This window comes from Delphinus delphis, chromosome 15, assembly GCF_949987515.2.
Source record: "Delphinus delphis chromosome 15, mDelDel1.2, whole genome shotgun sequence".
NCBI lineage: Eukaryota > Metazoa > Chordata > Mammalia > Artiodactyla > Delphinidae > Delphinus > Delphinus delphis.
The window spans coordinates 24,491,996-24,517,230 of NC_082697.1; the positions used below are offsets into that span (position 1 = coordinate 24,491,996).

A 25,235-nucleotide genomic window follows, 5' to 3' on the forward strand; every position below is an offset into this window, starting at 1 on the left:
GGTACTAAACAGCCAATGGATCACTGAAGAAATCAAAGAGAACAAAAACGCTGGAGACAAATAATAATGGAAACGCAATACTGCAAAATCTATGGAACACAGCAAAGGCAGTTCAAAGTGGGAAGTTTATAGTGATACATGCCCATGTCAGGAAACAAGAAAAATCTCAAATAAACAATCTAACCTTACACCTAAAAGAACAATAAAAAGAACAACCCCACCACCACCAAAGTTAGTAGAAGGAAGGAAATAATAAAGATCATAGTGGAAATAAATGAAATAGAGGCAAAAACTAGAAAAGATTAATGAAACTAAGAGCTAGTTCTTTGAAAAGTTAAACAAAATTGATAAATCTTTAGCCAGAATCATCAAGAAAAAAAAAGAGAATGGGCTCAAATAAGTAAATAAATCAGAAATGAAAGAGGATAATTTACAACTGACATCACAGAAGTACAAAGGATCATAAGAGATTACTATGAACAATTATATGACAACAAATTGGACAACCTAGAAGTAATGGATAAATTCCTAGAAACATATCTTCCCAAGACTGAATCAGAAGAAACAGAAAATCTGAACAGACATTATTAGCAATTAAATTGATTCAGTAATAAAAAAACTTCCAACAAACAAAATAACACACAGCTTCACAGGTGAATTCTACCAAGCATTTAAAGAAGAGTTAATACCTATCTTTCTCAAACTATTCCAAAATTGATGAGGAAGGAATGCTGCTAAACTCATCCTATAAGGTCAGCATTACCCTGATACCAAAACCAGACAAAACATCACAAAAAAGGGAAATTACAGGTCATATCCCTGATGAATATAGGTGCAAAAACACTCAACAAAATGCAGGAAAACTGAATTCAACCATACATTAAAAGGATCATACACCATTATCTAGTGGAATTTATCCCAGAAGAGCAAGGATGGTTTGATATCTGCAAATCAATCAATGTGCTACACCACATTAACAAAACAAAAGATAAAAATCATATGATCCTCTTAAAAATGGAGAAAACCTTCTGACAAAATTCAACATCCATATATTATAAAAATTCTCAACAAAGTGGATATAGAGTGAACATACCTCAACATAATAAAGGCCATATATGACAAACCCATAGCTAACATCATACTCAATGGTGAAAAGCAGAAATCATTTCCTCTAAGATCAGGAACAAGACAAAGATGCCCACTCTTGTCACTTTTATTCAACCACACTATTGGAGTTTCTAGCCACAGCAATCAGATAAGAATAAGGAATAAAGGACATCCAAATTGGAAAGGAAGAAGTAAAACTGTCACTGTTTTCATATGACATGATACTATATATAGGAAACCCTAAAGACTCCACCAAAAATTGCTAGCACTAATAAATAAATTCAGTAAAGTTGCAGGATACAAAATTAATACACAGAGATCTGTTGAGTTTCTACACACTAATAACTATCTATCAGAAAGAGAAATTAAGAAAACAATCCCATTTATGGTTTCATCAAAAAGAATAAAATACTTAGGAATAAATTTAACCAAGCAGGTGAAAGACCTGTATTCTGAAATCTATAAGACACCGAGGGAGGAAATTGAAGACAACACAAATAAATGGAAAGATGCACCATGCTCATGAATTTGAATAATTAATTGTTAAAATATCCATACTACCCAAAGTGATCTACAGATTCAATGCAATCCTTATCAAAATACCAATGGCATTTTTCATAGAACTAGAACAAATAATTCTAAAATTTGTATGAATCATGAAAGATCCTGAATAGCCAAAGCAATCTGAGAAAGAAGAACGAAGCTGGAGGTATCAAGGTCCCTGATTTCAGACTATACTACAAAGCTATAGCAATCAAAACACTATGGTACTGGCACAAAAACAGACACATATATCAATGGTAGAGAATAGAGAGCCCAGAAATAAATCCATACTTATATGGTCAATTAATCTATGACAAAGAAGGCAAGAATATACAATGGGGAAAAGACAGCTTCTTCAATAAATGGTGTTGGAAAACTGGACAGCTACATGCAAAAGAATCAAACTGGACCATTTTCTTACACCATATACAAAAATAAATTCAAAATGGATTAAAGACTTACCTGAAATCATAAACCTCCTAGAAGAAAACACAGGTAGTGAACTCTTTGACACTGGTCTTAGTAATACTTTTCTTGGATCTGTTTCCTCAGGCAAGGAGAACAAAAGCAAAAATAAACAAATGAGACTACAACAAACTAATAAGCTTTTGCACTGCAAAGGAAACTTTCAACAAAGCAAAAAGGCAGCCTACTGAATGGGAGAAGATATTTGCAAACAGTATATCTGATAAGGGGTTAATATTCAAAATATACAAAAGACTCATACCACTCAAAAAAAAAAAAAAAAAACAATTAAAATATGGTCAGAGGACCTGAATAGACATTTTTCCAAAGAAGACATACAGATGACCAACAGATACATGAAAAGATGCTCAACATCACTAATCATCAAGGAAATGGAAATCAAAACTGATGAAATACCTCTCACCTGTCAGAATCACTATCATCAAAAAGACAACGGGGGGACCTTCAAGATGACGGAGGAGTAAGACATGAAGATCACTTTCCTCCCCACAAATACATCAAAAATACATCTGTATGTGGAACAACTCCTACAGAACACCTACTGAACGCTGGCAGAAGACATCAGATTTCACAAAAGGCAAGAAAATCCCCATGTACTTGGGTAGGGCAAAAGAAAAAAGAAAAAACAGACAAAATAGGGATGGGACCTGCACCTCTGGGAGGGAGCTGCGAAGAAGGAAAAGTTTTCACACACTAGGAAGACCCTTCACTGGTGGAGACAGAGGGTGGGCGGGAGGGGAAGCTTCGGAGCCACAGAGGAGAGCACAGCAACAGGGGTGCAGAGGGCAAAGCGAAGAGATTCCCCCACAGAGGATTGGTGCCGACCAGCACTCACCAGCCTGAGAGGCTTGTCTGCTCACCCACCGGGGCGGCTGGTGGCTGGGAGCTGAGGCTCGGGCTTCAGAGGTCATATCCCAGGGAGAGGACTGGGATTGGCTGTGTGAACACAGCCTGAAGGGGGCTAGTGGGCCACTGCTAGCTGGGAGGGAGTCCGGGAAAATGTCTGGACCTGCCTAAGAGGCAAATGACCATTGTTTCGGGGTGCACGAGGGGAGGGGATTCCTTCCCTGTCTGCCCACAGAAGGCAGAGCACCACCTAAATGAGCTCCAGAGATGGGTGCAAGCCATGCCTATCAGCTTGGACCCCAGAGACGGGCATGAAAGGCTAATGCTGCTGCTGCAGCCACCAAGAATCCTGTGTGCAAGCACAGGTCACTCTCCACAGCCCCCCAGGAGCCTGTGCAGCTCGCCACTGCCAGGGTTCCGTGATCCAGGGACAAGTTCTCTGGGAGAACACACGGTGCACCTTAGGTTGTTGCAACATCACGCTGGCCTCTGCCACTGCAGGCTTGCCCCGCATTCCAATTATAACTACTGTACCCCTCCCTCTCCCTGGCCTGAGTGAACCAGAGCCCCCTAGTCAGCTGCTCCTTTAACCCTGTCCTGTCTGGGTGGGAACAGATGCCTGAGGGTGACCTACACACAGAGGTGGAGCCAAAACCAAAGCTGAACCCCAAGAGCTGTGTGAACAAAGAAGAGAAAAGGAAATCTCTCCCAGCAGCCTCAGGAGCAGCAGGTTAAATCCCCACAATCAACTTGATGTACCCTGCATTTGTGGAATAACTGAATAGACAACGAATCACCACAAAATTGAGGTGGTGGACTTTGGGAGCAATTGAAGTCTTGGGGTCTGCTGTCTATGACTGATTTGTTTCTGACTTTTATGTTTATCTTAGTATAGTTTTTAGCACTTGTTATCATTGGTGGATTTGTTTATTGGTTTGGTTGCTCTCTTCTTTTATTATTATTTTTTATTTTAATAATTTTTTTCTTTCATTTTTTTTTCCCTTTCCTTCTGAGCCGTGTGGCTAACAGGGTATTGGTGCTCCAGCCTGGTGTCAGGCCTGAGCCTCTGAGGAGGGAGAGCTGAGTTCAGGACATTGGACCACCAGAGACTTCCCAGCCCCACATAATATCAATCTGTGAGAGCTCTCCCAGAGACCTCTATCTCAACACTAAGACCCAGCTCCACCCAACGGCCAGCAAGCCCTGGTGCTGGTCGCCCAGTGCCAATCAACTAGCAAGACAAGAGCACAACCCCAACCATTAGCAGAGAGCTGGCTAAAATCATACTAAGTTCACAGACACCCCAAAACACATCACCAGACATGGCCCTGCCCACCAAAAAGACAAGATCCAGCCCCACCCACTAGAACACAGGCACCAGTCCCCTCCACCAAGAAACCTACACAACACACTGGACCAACCTCACCCACTGGGGGCAGACACCAAAAACAACGGGAACGGCAAACCTGCAGTCTGCAAAAAGGAGACCCCAAACACAGTAAGTTAAACAAAATGAGACAATAGAGAAATATGCAGCAGACGAAGGAGCAAGGTAAAAACCCACCAGACCAAACAAATGAAGAGGAAATAGGCAGCCTACCTGAAAAATAATTCAGAGTAATAATAGTAAAGATGATCCAAAATCTTGGAAATAGAATGGAGAAAACACAAGAAACATTTAACAAGGACCTAGAAGAACTAAAGAGCAAACAAACAATGATGAACAAAACAATAAATGAAATTAAAAATTCTCTAGAAGGAATCAATAGCAGAATAACTGAGGCAGAAGAATGGAAAAGTGACCTGAAGATAAAATAGCGGAAATAACTGCTGTGGAGCAGAATAAAGAAAAAAGAATGAAAAGAATTGAGGACAGTCTCAGAGACCTCTGGGACAATATTAAATGCACCAACATCTGAATTATAGGGGTCCTAGAAGAAGAAGAGAAAAAGAAAGGGTCTGAGAAAATATTTGAGGAGATTATAGTTGAAAACTTCCCTAACGTGGGAAAGGAAATAGTCAATCAAGTCCAGGAAGCGCAGAGAGTCCCATACAGGATAAATCCAAGGAGAAGCATGCCAAGACACACATTAATCAAACTATCAAAAATTAAATACAAAGAAAAAGTATTAAAAGCAGCAAGGGAAAAGCAACAAATAATATACAAGAGAATCCCCATAAGGTTAACAGTTGATCTTTCAGCAGAAACTCTGCAAGCCAGAAGGGAGTGGCAGGACATATTTAAAATGATGAAAGGGAAGAACCTACAACCAAGATTACTCTACCCAGCAAGGATCTCATTCAGATTTGACAGAGAAATTAAAACCTTTACAGACAAGCAAAAGTTAAGAGAATTCAGCACTACCAAACCAGCTTTACAATAAATACTAAAGGAACTTCCCTAGGCAGGAAACACAAGAGAAGGAAAAGACCTACAAAAACAAACCCAAAACAATTAAGAAAATGGTAATAGGAACATACATATCAATAATTACCTAAATGTAAATGGATTAAATGCTCCAACCAAAAGACTGGCTGAATGGATACAAAAGTAAGACCTGTATATGTGTTGTCTACAAGAGACCCACTTCAGACCTAGGGACACATAGAGACTGAAAGTGAAGAGGTGGAAAAAGATATTCTATGCAGGGCTTCCCTGGTGGCACAGTGGTTGAGAGTCCGCCTGCCGATGCAGGGGACATGGGTTTGTGTCCCGGTCCGGGAAGATCCCACATGCCACGGAGCGGCTAGGCCCGTGAGCCATGGCTGCTGAGCCTGTGCATCTGGAGCCTGTGCTCCACAATGGGAGAGGCCACAGCAGTGAGAGGCCTACGTAACGCAAAAAAAAAAAAAAAAAAAAAAAAAAAAAAGATATTCTATGTAAATGGAAATCAAAAGAATGCTGGAGTAGCAATTCTCATATCAGACAAAATAGACTTTAAAATACAGACTATTACAAGAGACAAAGAAGGACACTACATAATGAGCAAGGGATCAATCCAAGAAGAAGATATAACAATTGTAAATATTTATGCACCCAACATAGGAGCACCTCAATACATAAGGTAAATGTTAACAGCCATAAAAGGGGAAATTGACAGGAACACAATAATAGTAGGGGACTTTAACATCCCACTTTCACCAATGGACAGATCACCCAAAATGAAAATAAATAAGGAAACACAAACTTTAAATGACACATTAGACAAGATGGACTTCATTGATATTTATAGGACATTCCATCCAAAAACAACAGAATACACTGTCTTCTCAAGTGCTCATGGAACTCCAGGATAGATCATATCTTGGGCCACAAATCAAGCCTTGGTAAATTTAAGAACACTGAAATCATATTAAGTATCTTTTCCAACCCCAATGCTATGAGAATAGATATCAATTACAGGAAAAAAACTGTAAAAAATACAAACACATGGAGGCTAAACAATACACTACTAAATAACCAAGATATCATTGAAGAAATCAAAGAGGAAATCAACAAATACCTAGAAACAAATGACAATGAAAACATGATGACCCAAAACCTACGGGATGCAGCAAAAGCAGTTCTAAGAAGGGAAGTTTATAGCTATACAAGCCTACCTCAAGAAATAGGAAATATCTCAAATAAACAACCTAACCTTACACCTAAAACAATTAGAGAAAGAAGAACCAACAAACCCCAAAGTTAGCAGGAGGAAAGAAATCATAACGATCAGATCAGAAAGAAGTGAAAAAGAAATGAAGGAAACAATAGCGAAGATCAATAAAACTAAAAGGTGGTGCTTTGAGAAGATAAACAAAATTGATAAACCATTAGCCAGACTCAACAAGAAAAAAAGGAAGAAGATTCAAATCAACAGAATTAGAAACGAAAAAGAAGTAACAACTAACACTGCAGAAATAAAAGGATCATGAGAGATTACTGCAAGCAACTATATGACAATAAAATGGACAACCTGGATGAAATAGACAAATTCTTAGAAAAGCACAACCTGCCAAGACTGAACAAGGAAGAAATAGAAAATATAAATAGACCAATCACAAGCACTGAAATTGAAACTGTGATTAAAATCTTCTAACAAACAAAAGCCCAGGACCAGATGGCTTCACAGGTGAATTCTATCAAACATTTAGAGAAGCGCTAACACCGACCTTCTCAAACTCTTGCAAACTATAGCAGGAGGAACACTCCCAAACTCATTCTACGAGGCCACCATCACCCTGATACCAAAACCAGATAAAGTTGTCACAAAAAAAGAAAATTACATGCCAATATCACTGATGGACATGGATGCAAAAATCCTGAATAAAATACTAGCAAACAGAATCCAACAGCACATTAAAAGGATCATACACCATGATCAGGTGGGGTTTATCCCAGGAATGAAAGAATTCTTCAATATACACAAATCAATCAATGTGATACACCATATTAACAAACTGAAGGATAAAAACCATATGACAATCTCAATAGATGCAGAAAAAGCTTTCGACAAAATTCAATACCCATTCATGACAAAAACTCTCCAGAAAGTAGGCATAGAGGGAACCTACCTCAACACAATAAAGGCCATATATGACAAACCCACTGCAAACATCATTCTCAATGGTGAAAAACTGAAACCATTTCCTCTAAGATCAAGAAGAAGACAAGGTTGCCCACTCTCACCACTGTTATTCAACATAGTTTTGGAAGTTGTAGCCATGGCAATCAGAGAAGGAAAAGAAGAAGTAAAGCTGTCACTCTTTACAGATGACATGATACTATACATAGAGAATCCTAAAGATGCTACCAGAAAACTACTAGAGCTAATCAATGAATCTGGTAAAGTAGCAGGATACAAAATTAATGCACAGAAATCTCTTACATTCCTATACACTAATGATGAAAAATCTGAGAGAAATTAAGGAAACACTCTCATTTACCACTGCAACACAAAGAATGAAATACCTAGGAATAAACCTACCTAAGGAAACAAAGACCTGTATAAAGAAAACTATAAGACACTGATGAAAGAAATTAAAGATGATACAAAAAGGTGGAGAGATATACCATGTTCTTGGATTGGAAGAATCAACATTGTGAAAATGACTATACACCAAAGTCAATCTACAGATTCAATGCGATCCCCATCAAACTACCAATGGCATTTTCCACAGAACCAGAACAAAAAATTTCACAATTTGTATGGAAACACAAAAGACCCCAAAAAGGCAAAGCAACCTTAAGAAAGAAAAACAGAGCTGGAAGAATCAGGCTCCCTGACTTTAGACTATACTACAAAGCTACAGTAATCAAGACAGTATGGTACTGGCAGTAAAACAGAAATATAGATCAATGGAACAGGATAGAAAGCCCAGAGATAAACCCATGCACATATGGTCAGCTTCTCTTTGATAAAGGAGACAAGAATATACAGTGGAGAAAAGACAGTCTCTTCAATAAGTGGTGCTGGGAAAACTGGACAGCTACATGTAAAAGAATGAAATTAGAACCCTTCCTAACACTGTATACAAAAGTAAACTCAAAATGGATTAAAGACCTAAACCTAAGGCCAGACACTATCAAACTCTTAGAGGAAAACATAGGCAGAGCACTCTATCACATAAATCATAGCAAGATCCTTTTTGACCCACCTCCTAGAGAAATGGAAATAAAAACAAAAATAAACAAATGGGATCTAATGAAACTTAAAGCCTTTTGCAGATCAAAGGAAACCATAAACAAGAGGAAAAGACAACACTCAGATTGGGAGAAAATATTTGCAAACAAAGCAACTGACAAAGGATTAATCTCCAAAATATACAAGCAGCTCATGCAGCTCAATATCAAAAAAACAAACAACCCAATCCAAAAATGGGCAGAAGACCTAAATAGACATTTCTCCAAAGAAGATATACCGATTGCCAACAAAGACCTGAAAGGATGCTTAACATCACTAATCATTAGAGAAATGCAAATCAAAACTACAATGAGGTATCACCTCACACTAGTCAGAATGGCCATCATCAAAAAAAATCTACAAACAATAAATGCTGGAGAGGGTGTGGAGAAAAGGGAACACTCTTGCACTGTTGGTGGGAATGTAAATTGATACAGCCACTATGGAGAACAGTATGGAGGTTCCTTAAAAATCTAAAAATAGAACTACTATATGATCCAGCAATCCCACTACTGGGCATACACGCTGAGAAAATCATAATTCAAAAAGAGACATGTACCACAATGGTCAGTGCAGCACTGTTTACAATAGTCAGGACATGGAAGCAACCTAAGTGTCCCTTGACAGATGAATGGATAAAGAAGGTGTACCACACATATACAATGGAATATTACTCAGCCATAAAAAGAAACGAAATTGAACTATTTGTAATGAGGTGGATGGACCTAGAGTCTGTCATGCAGAGTGAAGTAAGGCAGAAAGAGAAAAACAAATACCGTATGCTAACACATATATATGGAATCTAAAAAAAAAAAATGTTTCTGATGAACCTAGTGGCAGGACAGGAATAAAGATGCAGATGTAGAGAATGGACTTGAGGACATGGGGAGGGGGAAGGGTAAACTGGGACAAAGTGAGAGAGTAGCATTGATATATACACTACAAAATGTAAAATAGCTAGTGGTAAGAAGCTGCATAGCACAGGGAGATCAGCTCGGTGCTCTGTGACCACCTAGAGGGGTGGGATAGGGAGGGTGGGAGGCAAATGCAAGAGGAAGGAGATATGGGGATATATGTAGACATTTAGCTGATTCACTTTGTTATACAGAAGAAACTAACACAACATTGTAAAGCAATTATATTCCAATAAAGATGTTAAAAAAAATAAAGCAAAAAAAGACAACAGATAACAATAATTGGTGAGGATGTTGAGAAAAGTGAACCTTTGTGGACTGTTAGTGCAAATATCAATCGGTACAGCCACTATGGGAAATAGTATGGAGGTCCCTCGAAAAATTAAAAATAGAACTACCATATGATCTAGCAATTCCACTTCTGGGTGGAAAACAAAAGGAAACGAACCCACTAAATTGAAACACGTGTGAATAATATATGTTCAGTACAATAATGTTCATTGCAGCAATACTTACGACAGCCAAGCTGTGGAAGCATTCTAAATATCCACTGATATATGAATGGATAAAGAATATGTGGTATATATACACAATGGAATATCATGAACTATAAACAAGAATGAAATCTTGCCATTTGCCACAACATGCCACAACTTACGCTAAGTGAAATAAGTCGGAATGAAAAAGACAAATACCATATGTTTTCACTTACGTGTGGAATCTTAAAAAACAAAACAAACAAAACAAAACAGAAATAGACATAGATACAGAGAACAAACTGTATCAGAAAACAGAGAACAAACTGATTGCCAGAGGGGACAGGTATAGGGTGTTGGGTGAAATAGGTGAAGGAGATTAAGAGGGACAAAATTCCAGTTATAAAATAAATAAGTCACAAGATGTAATATACAGTATAAGAAATATAGTCAATAATACTGTAATATCTTTGTACGGTGACAGATGGTTATTAGACCTATCATGATGATCATTTCATAATGTATTTAAATGTCAAATCACTATGTTGTACACCTGAAACTAACATAATATTGTATGTCAACTATACTTCAATAAATAAATAAATAAAATTTATGTGGAAATGCAGAAGTTCAAGAATAGCCAAGACCTCTTGGGGAAGACCAGAAACATGAAAAACTTATTCTATTATGTATTAAGTCTCATTATAGTAGCTACAGTATTTGACACAGCATGGAATTGGCACAAAGACGAACTAATAGATAGATAGAAAAAGAATGGACATCCCAGAACCAGATTCACATATATTGGTAAATTATAAAAGGAATTGACAGTCTTTTCAGTACACGATCCTGGGTCAACTGGATATCCATATGGAAGAAAAAAAGGAGACATGACCTTATAGCATATCTTAAAATCAATTCCAGGTGGACAACGTTGTCAGACTACATTGCCACTAGCTATATTTAATTAAATTAATTAAAGGAAATAAAATTTAAAATTCAGTGCAACAGACATACTGGCCACATTTCAAGTACTCAATAGCTGCATCATATTGGCTGTCATATTGGACAGCACAGATAGAGAATAGTTCCATCATTGCAGAAAGTTCTATTGGAGAGCACTATTCTAAAAGAAATTATAGGAGAATATCTTTATGACTTAAGTAGGAAAAAATTTCTTAAACAGAAGTTTTAAAAAAGATGCTAACCATAAAAGAAAAGCTTGAAAAATCCAATTCAATTAATTTTAATTTAAATTAGGAACTCCTTTTCAACAAATAACACTAGAAAGACTATAATGCAAGCCACAGAATAGAATAAGAGCCAGGTTTAGGGTGAGGCAAGTGAGGTGCTAAACTTGGACACAATTTTTAAAAGGGCACCAAAAAAACCCCTCAGTAATCAAAACAAATAAGACATTATGCAATATTTTTAAAAAGCAGAGTTAATTTTTAAAAATCCATGATGAGCAAAATGTCATAATTTTAAATAAAGATAGGTATCAGTATTTCTGAGTTTTCCTTTGCCTCAGGCTCCAATATGATTTGACAGCATTGTGGGAAATGATATTTGCAACATGTACACAACAATGTCCATAATATTTAAAGAACACTTATAGATCAATAAAAGTGTCAGACAACCCGACAGAAGAATAGGTTCAAGACCTGAAAGTTATTTCACAAAGCAGTATATCCAAATGTCCGATAAATATATTAAAACGTGCTCAACTTCATTAGTCATCAAGGAAATATAAATTAAAATAAAAAAGCATTCCACTACTCTCCCACCAAAATGGCTAAATGTAAAAGACAGACAATACCAAGTGTTGAGGAGAAATCTCAGACATGGCTGGTGGGAGTGTAAAATGATGCAACTAATTTGGAAAAATGGCAGTATCTCTTAAAGCAGAACTCACACGTCCCATAATTCAGCAATTCCATTTCTAGATATACCCAATAGAAATGCATTCATATGTTCAGCAAAAAACTGTTCATAAATGTTCCTAATAGAACTGTTCATAATAGTCCCCAACTGGAAACAACCTAAATGTCCATCAATAAGGCAATGGATAAATAAATTGCGGTATATGAATTCATGAAATATTATAGAGCAATGAAAATAAAATATTACTACATGTAGGAATTCCCTAGCGGTCCAGTGGTTAGCACTCTACCCTTTCACTGCAGGGGGCAAAGAGTTCAATCCCTGGTCGGGGAACTAAGATCCCACAAGCCGCGTGGTGCAGCCAAAAAACAACAACAAAAAAACCAACCAAACAAACAAAAAAACCCCAAAAAATCCCAAAATATTACTACATGCAATAACATAACTGAATCTTACAAACATAATATTAAGCAAAGGAAGTCACACATCAAAGTATATACACACATACATAAACCCTCAAACAGGCAAAACTTGATTATGGTGTTAGAAGGTTAGTGGTTGCCCTTGGGAAGAAAGGGACTTAAAGAGGGCATGAGGGGGTTCTGGGTACTGGTAATGTCCTATTTCTAGATCTAGGTTTAGGTTTCCTGGGTGTGTTTATGTGGTGAAAATTCGTCAAGTTGTAGGTTTTTTTGTCTAATAGAAACAGAAAAACTTTCAATAACAACTTTACTTAAAAGAAAATAAAAGTGTGTCCAGACCATTCAGGATCCCAGTGAAGAGGGAGATCAAGATTTTAAAAATTAAGTAATCAAGTGACAAAGTCAGCTGTCACAACTGTCTCCCTCTGACCCCACTCCCTCTCCCCTAGCTAAGGCAGATACTTTCAGCTTTCATCTTATCCACAAGTAGGGGAAGCTAGTCTTTGTCTTCCCATTTTATGCACGGAAAGATGGCTGCCCTGAGCAGGTCAATGACTAGATTAAGGCCTCACAGGCTGTTAGAAGTAGATGCAGGACTAGAAACTGGTCTCCTAATTCCTATTCCTGAGCTTTGTGCACCAGGGCCTGCTGCTCCTGTGAATCAGGTCACCTGACCACACCGAAGCTCTAATCCGTGAATGCCTTCACTAGGGTCCAGTGAATTTTTCTCTGCGTCCCTAACTTACAGTGATGCTAAGGATGGGGATGGCCTCCTAATTTATTTCACAGTTGAACTAACTTAAAGCAGATACCTAGTCAGTCATCACTGTATACGCTTCTCTGGAAGCAAATGTCAAAGGGTGCAACTACAGGACACAAGGAGGCAATTTTAAATAACCACTTTTCCCTTTTCTAAAGGTCCAATTACTGACTGTATTGAATGAGGCCTGATGGCACTTGAGAGCAGAACAAACCAAGGAAAGAGTGAAACACATGGGATACTGTCTGCAGTGACTATTTCTAAACAAATGAAAGAGTCACACTTCTCATCTTTTAAATAAGATTTAAATTGTGGTTTTAGAATGTTTTGAATTTAGTACTTTTGCTCCAAGCTGATTCTTCTTAAAAACACCTGAATATAAAGAAAGAATCTGTAAGCATGGGTTTCGAGAACAGATGTAGACAGAACTGGTGTCTGTCTAGCAGGCAATTTGTGGCTGTGTCCTACCTGTGCGCAGGCCATGAGAAGGGCTTATGGACCTCTCCCCCACTGCAATGACCCCATTTGTCTTCTTTTTCCTCAAGAGAGCTGCCTTTTGAGCAAATGCAGACCTCTAGGAGATCTAAGGACTACTTTGGCCCCAAGACCCAGCTGCATAGGTATTCAAATTGGATACAGACTTTAGCTTTACAGTTCTTTCCAATTTTCTCCCCAAAATCTGAATAAATGTTCCCTACCCAACTGAAGTCAGTTTTCTCTCAAGCCATGATCTATGTCTTTGTGCACATTCTCCCTGAACTATATTCTTTCTTATGTCAATCAAAGATGACGCTCTGCTACCCTCCACCATCCCCCAACCCCAACACATACACCGACATCTGAACTTTTTGGTTTCTATTTTCTATTTCTCTTCTGTAATAGCTCTTCTCTCTTTTTGACTAGTGTCCTGGCTCTTTTGTCCAACTTTGAACACTTGGGCTCCTTTGCTTCCTCATGCTGGACTGTAACTGCATCTTTGCTAGAATGCTTACCCATATGTAGAAGTGCTTGGAAGAGAGAAAGATTCATGGTGTAACCGAAAGATGGCAAGTTTATGTTATTTTAACTTTTGATAATCCTTCAGACTGTCTTGAAGAACCAGAAACAGCCCTTTTCCAGATTGCATTCCAACCCCGAGCCACTTACACAAAATGAGGCTTACTGCACTAGACAGTAAAACCCCCAATTAAAATAATTGTCTTGAATTGCGTTATATATTTCCTTATATCCTTGAATATTCTCAGGGCTCCAAAGCAATTGAATCTGGTATGTGGTTTCCTAGACCCACAAGTCTATTTTTCAAAGCCTCAAGCTAAGAGAGACTGAAACCAGACACTTCAACCACAATTTACTTCTTTTGAGGTAAAGATTGGTCTCCTTTCTACATCTGTCTGACAGGATGTTTGGGTGACCAAATCAAAAGGCTATAATGATCCCTCCATTCCTGCTAATTACCTTTGCATGGGGCCATCCTGCTGAGGGTCATTCCCAGAATGAAGCCATCAGTGTCAGTGCCCCGATCCTTAATGAGATCCCTGTGGTTTAAGCAGAGCAGATGCAGACACATGCCCTACCTTCAACATGAGTGACAGTCTTTTCCTGCATTTTCAGAGCAGTTTGACCAAAGGAACTATTGTAACTTCATGCTTCCAGCGTATGGTTTCATTTCTCCCTGGATTTGTTCTTCATATTATCTGTGTTGTCGGTTCATTGCAACATGGCTGCTCCCTCCACGAAGGTTCTTCTCCTTTCCTACACGTATGTCAATAGAGCTCTGCATTTTGGTACAGTGAAAGGCACAAACCTGCAGGCTTCTCTTCTCTGGTACTATATCAGGTAACTGTACACAAGGCATGGGCAAGGGCCGGCTGCGTTTACAATAATTTGGGTGCTCAGATATAGGAAAATTCACACCCGAATAAGAAACTGTGATTACGAAACTTCTATTAGTGGAATGTACCAGGCAAAAATAATTTAGGCACCGAGGGCTTGGGGAAATTTTTACTATAGAAGAAACAAACAAAGTAGAAGAAAATGAGGAAGAGGAAGGAGGGGAGAGAAAGGAAAAAGAAGAGGAAGAAAAAGAGAAGAAGAAATTGAGCTCACAGATATCATACTAAGCATAGATATCGCACTGTACCAAAACACCCGCTGAGAAAGAGAAAGAGATTTCTTCTTCCCACACTGGGCTCACCTCGCGCTCTACAGGATACTGTTCCGGCAATCGTCAGTAGCAGCTTTCTGTGGTCAATAATAGATAATTCCAGATCAAAAGAAGGGTTCTGAAATCAAGATGTCGTTTTTTAGATCGATGGGCTCTCCAAGTGGAATCCAGGGATCTCTGGTGGGTTGGCAAAGATTCTTCCAATTGTTCTGTGGGTTGGGTCAGTATGCAAGGCACAGAAGTATGTTGGGTGGTTTGTTTTTTTTCCCTCTGAAACAATATTTTCCGCTGTGGATTTCAATCAAAACTTAAAAGCATCAAAACAAACATGTTTAAAGGGAGCTACAAATAATCACAGGGATTCAGCAAAAACAGCTCAAAAGTGGTTTTTTGTTTGTTTGTTTGCTGGCTTGTTTAGTAAATAGGTGAGACACTCTTGTTTTGCTCAAATAGTCTAAGGACTAAAAATTTTGAGACTCAACAGTCCAGATGAAAAGATGAACCTTGCAAAGCACCCGTCTTCGAGGGGAAGAAAGTCAGGTCCTTTCTCCTCTGAGTTTCCCATTTCCCAGTGTCATTTAGTTCCTGGTCCTCTCTCTCTGTACTGCTTTCTAGCTCAGTGCCCACAGTTCTGAAGTCAGAAGCAGCCATTGCCAAGGAGAGCCCTTCTCTGCTGCCATGGCTATCTTTGCTCAGGTTTCTCTTCCAGGGAGCGGGAGCTCAGGTGTGGGGTAAAGGAGGTGTCAATTGCAGCTGCAGCTTGGGAAGGTCTGTATTTCCTCATCCCAGTCCCACAGCAAGAGTTAACCCCAGGAGAGCCTGGGCTGCTGGAGGGGAGTTTTGTGAGCTATCTAATGACCCAATCGTTACCCATATATTGTAGCACAACAAAACTGTCAGGCCATCTAGGCTGCTCAGATGCCATGAGATAAAATTTAGTACTTATGTCTACGTCTGCCTTTCTGTCTCTAACAGAGCAATGTGTACATTCAGCTATTTTTTGGACCAATTTGCACAGTCATGGTTTCTTAGAAGAATTTCAAAACGGATGCGCTGCCTATACTGCAGGTAAACAGTGTGGGAGCCGTAAATTAGAATGGACTCAGAGGCCTGTAATTGGATTTTGCTGAAGTATTTGCAACACCATTTACCTATTCAGATAATTCTGTCACATGTACAAAGTGCTCTCAGATAACTCAGATGTCACCCTTAATTACTCAGATGCTGTTAGCCCTCTCAATCCTTTGGTGCAGACCCACTCAAGAATAAAGGAAGCAATGTTCTCACCTTGCTTGATAAGGTGAAAAGAACTTGTTCGCTCTTCGAATGTGATTGAAAAAAAAAAAGAAAGAAAGAAAGAAAGAGGAAAAAACCAGTCCCAACATCTGAATGGAATTTATTACATACCTCTCTGGGACCCCTGGTTCTTGAATGTTTCAGCTAAGGATTCCCTCTTCCAAAGTCTGCAGAAGCTCAAGGACCCGCAGCCTGTCAGAGAATGATACTTTGTTGCCAGTTACTGCAAGTTGGTTTAAATATGCTGTCAAGATGCTGTAGCTGTGATCAAACCCCTGGCAGGGGGAGGCGGGGCAGAACGTGCCACGTAAGCATGCTCCCGTGTTTCTGTGTGGACACCCAGTGGGAAGGATAGTTGCCACTTTTGGAGAAACTGAAGGTTCTCTACTGTATTACATGATATGCCAGCACTAGAATCTGCCTCATGCAGGTAAAGTCCACAAACTTACTCATGTCTTGAGGAGATCTATGTTTGGTTCCTATTATGGCTAATGTTTCTGGATTCCTTGGGTATCAAGAAAGAGGATCAGAGTATCAGAAGACCTGGTTTCAGCTCCGACTGCCGCTTACAAGCTCTAGGATTTTAAACTAATGTATCTGCTTTCTCTGAGCTTCGGTTTATCAGTACCATGGGTAAATAATATCCTCAATGGAGGTACTGGGGAATGAATTGAGATAATGATATGCAAAGTGCCTGGTGGTGTTCCACACACGTGAACTGTGTGTGAATCTGGGGGAGCACATTTTGGCAAACGACGACTCAGCCTTGGAAGAGGAAGACCCCATAATTATAATGGGAGCCCAGGGAAGGGCTTCAGTGACTGCTAATACCCTGATTTACTGCAACTTTTTGGAGGATATTTGTTCTTAAGTTGAAATGGCAGAACACGCACTGAACTGGAAGTTAGGCAATCAGTGTTCTAGTCTTGACTCTAGTAACAACAAAGCTAGATGAGTTTGGGCAAGTCATTTAATCTCTTTGTGTTTGTATGTATAATAGTGAGAGTCATACTTTCCCTTTCCAAAGTTTAGCATTATTGTGATGCTTAAATAAGATAGGGTCTATACAAAAATATATAGAACATATTAAAATATAATTAATTTTGGTCAAAAGCTTCAAAACAATCCTATCAACCTATCAATGCCTAACACATTCTGGCACATGCGTCTGATACTTAATCCTATTTCTGTGGCTGATAAGAATGAGTTATAACTGGCAATGTCCTCACTGAATTCACCCAAATAGCCAGTCCCTTGCGTTCTGTGTATAGCCCTTGAGGGGCAATGAGAAATAACATCAGGAAAGGAGCAAAGGCTGAACTCCAACTTTTCTAAATTTCCTGCAAATGCATGGTTGGAGCTTCTAGAATGAGGGCTATGTCTTTTGTGGCTAGAATTGAGGGTCCTCTTTGAAGCCAAAGGGCTTCAGGAGATTGCTCTCTGTTTTGATTTAAGCATATAGTGGAGCAGGTCAGGAGGTCTGGGAGGCAGGGACAGTATCATCTTTGCAACTTTTTGAAGCTTAAGACAAAATCCCACCCTTAAATCCCTGATCACGCAACCTTGTAAACACTTACTTTCAACAGTAGCCAAGAAGGAGAACCATTCTCTCTATGAGATTTTTCATTTCCCTTCCCATCCAAGAAAATACCTGCAGAAGAAAGTTAGGAAAACTCATGTTTATTTGTTTTTGTTTTATTGTTTGCTTTTGCTTTTTCTTCCACGACCCAGCAGACTGCAGATCTGCCCTGGGTGAACAGATTATGGGAGAGGTTTATGGCGCAGGCTCTCAACCCTGAGGCACTGAGGCTCTATTCCTTTCTTATAGTAAAAGGTTACCTGGAATGTTCATCCCATTTATGGGTCAGCCTGGGCCCTAAAACAAAGCCAGCTGCCCCAAACTCTTCTGCATGGACATGGAGACTTGTGGACATAGAGCTTTTCCCACAAATGCTGCCTTTTACAGGAAGCCACTGAAGTGATGGGCTGGGGTTGGGGAGCAGGGAGGCAGCAGGTGGACAGTGAGAATTAGGATTCAATTTTTCCTTGGGTGCCTTGGCCTTGGTCTGCAAAGCAGAAGACACTGTGAGGTATCCCAGTTCCAGGCATGCAGCACCTCCTCCCCAAAACTTGTTTAGTGTCCTTAAACAATCCCCACTCACGTAGCAGTAAGAACAGGAACGCACTGGAACTAACAGAAGCCCTGGCATTTAAAGTCCTACAGCAGATCCAAATCCAGGCTTCCACATTAGAACCATGCAGTTTATCCTTTTAGAAGGAGTCATTAGCATGAATTTCATTTTAATGCTTATGGATTCTATCTACCTCAGGAGCACCTTGGAAAAATCTAAGATAAATCTAAAAATCTAAGAAAAATCTTAGAGAACCTGTATCTAGTTAGATTCACAGTAAACAACTAGATAAAGGGCTGCTAGTTTAATATTTTTAAGGTGTGGGGTATGTCAGTTCATTAGAGATAAGAGTAAGTTGGGACAGTTTTCGTTTGGGGGGCATCTGGTCAGGAGGCCTTTAGGGGACCAGGATGCTCCAGGGAGTGGATAATCTCATTCTCTGGCCTTTATTGTTTGAAATTCTACCAATCTGGGTCTGAAGAGAGTGGAAATGGGCTATGAGTTCAAGGACAGGAGGGCCCTTAGGTAGGGGGGCCATACTTGTGAGTACAGGGCTGCCAGGATTGGGATAGGCACAACCCTCTTCTTCCCAAAACTTGTTTCCTGGCTGGCCCTCCTTCCTCTAGTTTTTCAGGCCCTGTGATCTTTACTGCAAAGCAAACCATGTGGTTTTGATTCTGGCTCCTGGCTTACTGAGAGTGTTTCATGTCTCCAGCGACAGGAAGCCCTCCAGCCTCTTTAAGCAGCTGCTCTGGTATCTAAGAGAGGAGGCCAGCTCTTTTGGACTCCCTCACCAGCTGGGCATGGCAGCTCAGTGGAGGGCAACACACAGTGTGGAGAAAGGATAACAAGAATGGCTGTAGGGGTGAGGAGACACTCCTGGGATTCACAGAAGTGGACTCCAGGCTCTCCCACTTGTGTGTATCTGTCCAAAGAACTGACTTTTTCCCCTTAATGCTGCCCCTGGGTTTCCATTTGAGTATTCCTGGAGAAGGAAGAGCAGCACCTAGTCCTTCTGGAAGTGATAGGGGAGGGAAGTCCCTTAAAAGGGACCACACAAAGCATCTAATCCCATGGATTGGTGCTTCAGTCAAATGAACTTCTGGTGAGTTTCAATGGGATTCACTGGAAGAAAATTCTGTGATTTGAGTGGTAGGGACAGTGGAGGTTAAGGGAAGTCAATCACTTCTCAGAAGGGATTGAAGCTACTCTATTGCGAAAGGGATGACGGTATACTGACAGGCTAATGAAAGTCTTGAAGCAATCATTTTGTTTATTTATATAATGCTTTATAATTTTCAGTCATTTCATCTTGTCTCTAGGCCTGTGCTCTTGATGACCTTTCCACTTGAAATTTTTTTCTGCAGATCTCCATATGGCTTTCTCCTTCGTATCCTCCAGATTTCAGTGTTTCCTTGTCAGAGAGGGCTCACCCGACTAATGTCTCTTCACTCCCTATCACATCACTTTATTTCCTTTCTATAACTCATCATTATTTGAAATTATTTTGTTCGTTTACTTGTTTTGGTCCAGTTATTCAACCATAATGTAAGCTCCATGAAAGTATCCCATCTATCTTGTTCACTGCTGTATCCTCAACGCCTAGAATAGTGCATGCAGAACAGCAGGTATTCAATAAATATGTGCTGAATGAGTGGAGTGGGTTGGGAGAGCTAGCCAAGAAAATCTAGGTAAAACTGGGATGAGATGCATATGGTCAGAAAGAACAGAAATGATCAGGAGAGGAAATTGAGACCAGTAATCAAAATTTCCTGAGAAGTGGAAATAGAAAATGAAAATAAAAGAACCACATTTTGCCTGATGTGTTGCAACTTTCATCAAATGCAACAAATGTTTGTTAAGTACTCCTACTCCTAGGTGGCAAGCATTACGCTAAGAGCTGTGAATACAAAGATGAATGAAGTCATAGGATGGGGAGAATGAATGAAGAGGAGGGGGAGAGGAAGTAACCTCAGGAGTTGCTCTTTCAAGCCATTCACTGAGTTCACCGATAAAGAGACACGTAAAAAACAGCTACATGAAAATGGGACAGAGACTATCAGGAGTGTCAGTGCACTTCAATAAGGGGAACATATTAGTGGAAACTACAGAGCAGATGATATTTTATTTGGGCCTGAAGATAAGTAAAGAGTTCATCAGGCAGAGAGGAAGAAAAAAGTACTCCAGGCAAGGAAACAACATGAGCAAAGGCACGGAGGCATGAAAGTACTTATGCTTCGAAAACAGCAAGCAGACCAAATTGTTCCCTGTGACAAGAGTATAGTGTACATGGGGAATGACTAGACGTGAGGCTAGAAACAGATGAAATGAAGTGGTGAAGGGCTGGCCTTATTATGGGCCACACTAAAGAATGTGATCTTAATCAAATCAGAACAACCTAGATTTTGTGAAATTCTTGGATCCTCATATGACCCCTGATTAATAGTGGTATGTTAGCAAATTCTCTCCATCTATAAAAAAAATCAATCAAAGGACTCTTGGCTTGATGCTCAGATGTCTCATTGTACAATACCTTACAGGTGTGACCTCAATACAGTCCAGCTGAGGGTCTGGGAGAAATGCTAGCCCAGGATGCTGGGCTCCCCCACTCTCACCCAAGGTCAGGCTGAGACGCTGGTGTCCCACCAAGGGTCTCATCTAGCTAGGCTCAGGCTATATCCTGTGAATGAACTACGAGGGCTCTAGGTAGCTCTGCAAGGGGCAGATGCCAATGGACAAGCTAGGGTGAAACAAGCAAGGTATGCATCTAAGGTGCAAAATTTAAGGGGGTGTCAAAAATCTCAGTCATCAAAATAAGGATATTTTAATTAAATATTAAAAAATAAAAATGTATACAAAAAAATCAGTAATCAAGATTGCTCTCTTCTGTTATTCCATTATCCAGTTCATTATTCAATGGTTAGATGTGGTCTTGGGGTAATTCTCTCATAGGTTCTTCAAACTCCTTCCAGAGATCAGGCCTAAATGAGGCCAGCCCCAGCGAATTGGAACGTGGGAGTACCAGCTCCATCCTCCCTAGTCAATCTGGGACCTACACAGAAGATGGGGGAGCCTAAGTTTGCTGCTTACTTTCAACCTGAAGCACTCCCCAGTCTGAAGCTGGAACATTATCAGTGTGGATCTCTACCTGCAGTATGGCCTACTGCCTCTTCCTGGAGAGGCTCCCTACTCTGGGAACAAAGTATGAGATAAGCAGTGCTTTAGTGTTTGACAGGCTAACCTGCTTGAGGAATTAACTTGCCTTATTTTCTGTGGTGTCAGCCATTTCTGTTCTTTGTGAAAGAATGAACTATTCCTATCTTCTACACTCGCCATCCCAAAAGAGTAACTGAGGGCCTTTTGTTCTGGAGATCAGGGCTTCATTCGCCTCAGAAAAGAAAAATAAAAGAAATCAACAGGCTTTTGTTTTTGAAATCAGCCCAGGTCTCAGAGGGGATACAGCTGTTTTGTCTGAGACAAAGAAGGGCTCTTAGGATTAGAGGAGGGCAGAGGAGAGAGAATGTCCTGAGCCTGGCTCTGAAAGGGATGGTGGTAAGGGGCACTGCAGTCTCCTTGAGCAGCCAGGTCCTGCTCCCACTCTCCTACAGACCCCTGGCACAGTAGGACCTTGAATGGGGATGACTTTGTGCTCAAAGAGGTGACCAAAGGCACTGCTATTATGGAGCCTCAGCAGAGGTCTCTATGCCCCAGTTAGGCCTAGAGAAAGGGTCCTAGAACAGACAGTTGTCACGGGCAAAGAGCTCCAAAGGCGGCAGGCACTAACTGAGAGACATTTCTGAAATACCTGCGAGCTCCTGAAAAGAGGACCAAGATTGGATTTTCCACCCATTGGTGGATGGGAGCCAAGGATATTTAATTTAGATAACTACAGAAATATGACATATTCACAACCTGTGTGTCATGGAACAGTGTTTAATGCCAGCCTTCACATTTTCCTTTAAAGTATTTAGGTTTCCTGGCTCAAAGAACCCCCCAGCTTGATTTGTTTAACCCTGCCTCTCAGGAGTTGGAGGCTAGAAGTGTTCCAGGATACGGGTATGGGCATGCATGCTGCTTTGTGAGTGTGCCTCACACCTGAGCACCTATTCCGGTCAGCCTCATGTCAACTCAGTAGGAGCCTGTGTCAAAGTGGGAGGAAAGGGAACTAGGCCGAGTGGCACACAGACTGGGACTGCTCAGCGCTGGGACTCCCTAAGCCTTACTGTGAAGTCCATCCACAAGTCTGCACTGCCCCCAGGTGGCCACATCAGAGCTCTGGTTTGGGGAGAAGAATATCTGAGCTGTGTGTGTCTCAGTGGAACTCTTTGGAGACCCAGTAGTGGGGAGACAAGGGGAGAAGCCAAGACACTCGATCATCAAATTGGGTACTGGAATGTTTAAGGAATGCCTTTCTTCAATATCACTATGTAATTTTTCGTATAAACTTAAAATATATTCAGAGAAATCAATTCAGTTCACTACCTAAAATGTTCAGGGACTTAGGGCAAGAAGATGCTAGGTAACTGAGGTTAGCTAAAATAATTTTTCAGTTTTTACCATTGGAGACTTTTTTTAAAAGCTAAGATTAATTTTCTGACATTCAGTCAGTCAAACAATTATTGGGGGCTTAGTTTATGCCATGCACTCTACTAGAAATGGTGGATATAAAGACATTGTCTCTGCCTACAAAGAGCTTACAGTCCAGAAGAAGAGATAATATAATATAATTATAAAAATAAATAATAAATGAGCCTTGTGCATTGATAGAGGTATATATAAGATATGCCAGCACCTTATGGACCAGGGGATGGGGCTAGTCAGGGAAGGCTTCTCAGAAGAAGTGATATCTGAGCTGAACCTTAAATGATGAATAGGATTTAGCTATGTGGGGTTGGGGTGTTGACAACAGAAAGGGACCACATTTCAGACAGAAAGGCCAGTCAGTGATAGCAAATATGTGGAGGGAAATAAGGATGGGGGCAGGAAGGGCCCAAAGGTCAGGAGAAACAGACAGGGAGAGCCTTACATATATCAGATTAAGGAGCCTGGACCATATCCTGTGATGCTGCTGAAACATTTTAAATAGGAGAGACATATGGTCAGACTTAATTTACAAATATTGTGCTAGCAGAGGTATGGAGGGTGGATTGATGTGACATATCGGGAAACAAGAAGACCAGAGAAAATAATCAAGGTTAAAGCAGAATAATACAGGGGAAAGACAAATGAGCACCTGAATTAGTAAGTTTGGGAGAGAAGCAACAGACCTAAGGGCCTTGGATGCAAAGGGATGAGGGCAAAGCAAAAATCAAGGAAGGCTCTCTAGCGTCTAGCTCAGGTGACTATGTGGCTGATGGTATCACCAATTAAATGCTAAATTCCGAAGGAAGAGAAGGGCTGAGTGAAGAAGCGGGTGAGTTCCGTTTACTCTACCATATCTGTGGGATACACTGAAATAGTTATCTAGGAATCTATTAGAAATAAAAACTAAAGTTCTGGGGAGAGATTTAAGCTAGACATGCAGACTTGGGTGTTACTGGCATATAAGTTATAATTAAAACCAGGGGAACAGATGAGGTCACCCAGGGAGAATGGGAATAGAGAAAAGGACAGAAATCCAAGGACTAAACTCTGGAATGGGTTAGGAAAGCTTTGGTCATATTGTCTTGTACATTTTTCTGGGACTTTGGAGTTTACCAATTGCTTTTATATCTCTTATCTTACTCAACTCTCATCTGAGGTGTTCTGTAAACTAACTGGTAAAGGCAGGTGTGATTGTGCTGATGCCAAGACTGCAATAGATCCAACCCACTGAATGAGCAGGAGGTGGGAGCCAGCAGTCCCCCCCTTATATCCTTCACAGAGGATATTCCCAGCTGTTGACTGAGAACCCTAGGTTAGCGTGACCCAGTATGAATTCTTAAAAGGACTTGAAATTCTTGCCTAGACTTCTGGTGAAGACCTTGGCCGGCCTGTGGCCTGCGTTGGAAGGGCTGTGGAGGAGCAGTGGCAGAGCTGACAGGAGCCTGCCTGCCTGCCTCTGTGGGTCCCGAAGACAGCAGTCCATTAGTCCCGCCTGACCAAGGGCCGCAGGCTAGGAGGAGAGGCATCCTTTCCAGAGACAGAAATAAGGCAGCAACAGAATTTTCTTCTCCCTGAATGCCTGTGGTCAGCAGGAGGCATTAAGGCTGGCCTGGGCCTGTAAGAAGGTCTGTATCGCAGAGGCAGATGGATAGTCTAAGCAGGATGCGGAAATGCCACACGCCAGCAGAGTAGAATCTGTTCTGAGGTTTGAACCTTGCAAAGAATAGTTCTTCCTCCTCTTTTAGACTTGAGGATATGGCTTTTGATAAGCGATTTTATTTATACTTGTGATGGTCCTGTCTCATTTTCATGTGGTGAAACCACTCCAAAGTAACTTCCCCTTGTAAAGGTCATTTACAGTAAGTGATGTGCTCCAGGTACATCTTGCACTGAAAACAAACCATCGAGGGACTTCCGTTACCTCTCCTATCTAAGCGCCTGGTACTCTAAGTTTGTAT

At 40.5% G+C, this 25,235-nt stretch overlaps 1 protein-coding gene across 1 annotated transcript in view; it reads right to left on the bottom strand.

Annotated features, from left to right (window-relative positions):
* Positions 1–25,235, bottom strand: part of ASIP (agouti signaling protein) — a 206,795-nt gene that overhangs the window by 73,692 nt on the left and 107,868 nt on the right. Inside the window, exons 7-9 of the mRNA XM_060031035.1 lie at positions 18,139–18,212; positions 16,673–16,753; positions 15,296–15,342 (exon numbers count right to left, since the gene is read on the bottom strand). The gene's annotated coding sequence lies outside the window, so the exon portion shown is untranslated. The remainder of the gene's footprint in view (positions 1–15,295; positions 15,343–16,672; positions 16,754–18,138; positions 18,213–25,235) is intronic.